We start from the raw sequence: 1,132 nt of genomic DNA, 5'->3' as shown, positions 1-1,132 counted from the left end.
GGTGGAAAAAACTCGTGTTGCTGCGGTATGGAGGGAGGGGTGGAAACCGTGGAAAACTCGTCTCCGTGATTGAGCGGGAGAGTAAGTAGTATAGGACATTATCCATTGTTAGGGAACGGTTGTAATGGTAGTGAGAATGTAGAATCGTGTTTGGAGCGGACCTGGGAGTGGCAAGCATAAGGGACGAAGACGGGGAAACATGTCGGATGCGATCATACCAGCACTAAAGCACCGGATCCCATCAGAACTCCGAAGTTAAGCGTGCTTGGGCGAGAGTAGTACTAGGATGGGTGACCTCCTGGGAAGTCCTCGTGTTGCATTCCTTTTATAATTATTTTTTGCGCCTTGTGACAAACATGTCGCACGTGCGCGATATATATTAATCCCGTTATATTATGTTTGACGTTTGCGATATGTTTAAGCTCGATGCTCATTGCTCGCGCATCTTGGGGCGGCTTTGTGGCGCGAAGAGCGCGTTCTGAAAGGGGTGGAAAAAACTCGTGTTGCTGCGGTATGGAGGGAGGGGTGGAAACCGTGGAAAACTCGTCTCCGTGATTGAGCGGGAGAGTAAGTAGTATAGGACATTATCCATTGCTAGGGAACGGTTGTAATGGTAGTGAGAATGTAGAATCGTCTTTGGAGCGGACCTGGGAGTGGCAAGCATAAGGGACGAAGACGGGGAAACATGTCGGATGCGATCATACCAGCACTAAAGCACCGGATCCCATCAGAACTCCGAAGTTAAGCGTGCTTGGGCGAGAGTAGTACTAGGATGGGTGACCTCCTGGGAAGTCCTCGTGTTGCATTCCTTTTATAATTATTTTTTGCGCCTTGTGACAAACATGTCGCACGTGCGCGATATATATTAATCCCGTTATATTATCTTTGACGTTTGCGATATGTTTAAGCTCGATGCTCATTGCTCGCGCGTCTTGGGGCGGCTTTGTGGCGCGAAGAGCGCGTTCTGAAAGGGGTGGAAAAAACTCGTGTTGCTGCGGTATGGAGGGAGGGGTGGAAACCGTGGAAAACTCGTCTCCGTGATTGAGCGGGAGAGTAAGTAGTATAGGACATTATCCATTGTTAGGGAACGGTTGTAATGGTAGTGAGAATGTAGAATCGTCTTTGGAGCGGA

The 1,132-nt window shown here is 49.0% G+C and overlaps 2 non-coding genes across 2 annotated transcripts; both read left to right on the top strand.

Moving 5' to 3' along the window:
- The first annotated feature begins 204 nt into the window (after positions 1-204).
- On the top strand, positions 205-323 carry LOC123178700 (5S ribosomal RNA). Its single transcript, XR_006489783.1, has one exon. It is a non-coding gene; the product is annotated as a 5S ribosomal RNA (ribosomal RNA).
- A 367-nt stretch (positions 324-690) lies between these two features.
- Positions 691-809, top strand: LOC123178699 (5S ribosomal RNA). The gene has a single exon (XR_006489782.1). It is a non-coding gene; the product is annotated as a 5S ribosomal RNA (ribosomal RNA).
- Positions 810-1,132: the final 323 nt, after the last annotated feature.

This window comes from Triticum aestivum, unplaced genomic scaffold, assembly GCF_018294505.1.
Source record: "Triticum aestivum cultivar Chinese Spring unplaced genomic scaffold, IWGSC CS RefSeq v2.1 scaffold40406, whole genome shotgun sequence".
Taxonomy (NCBI): Eukaryota; Viridiplantae; Streptophyta; class Magnoliopsida; order Poales; family Poaceae; genus Triticum; species Triticum aestivum.
The sequence above is the reverse complement of the archived record's forward strand: the minus strand, read 5'-3'. Positions and strand labels throughout refer to the sequence as shown.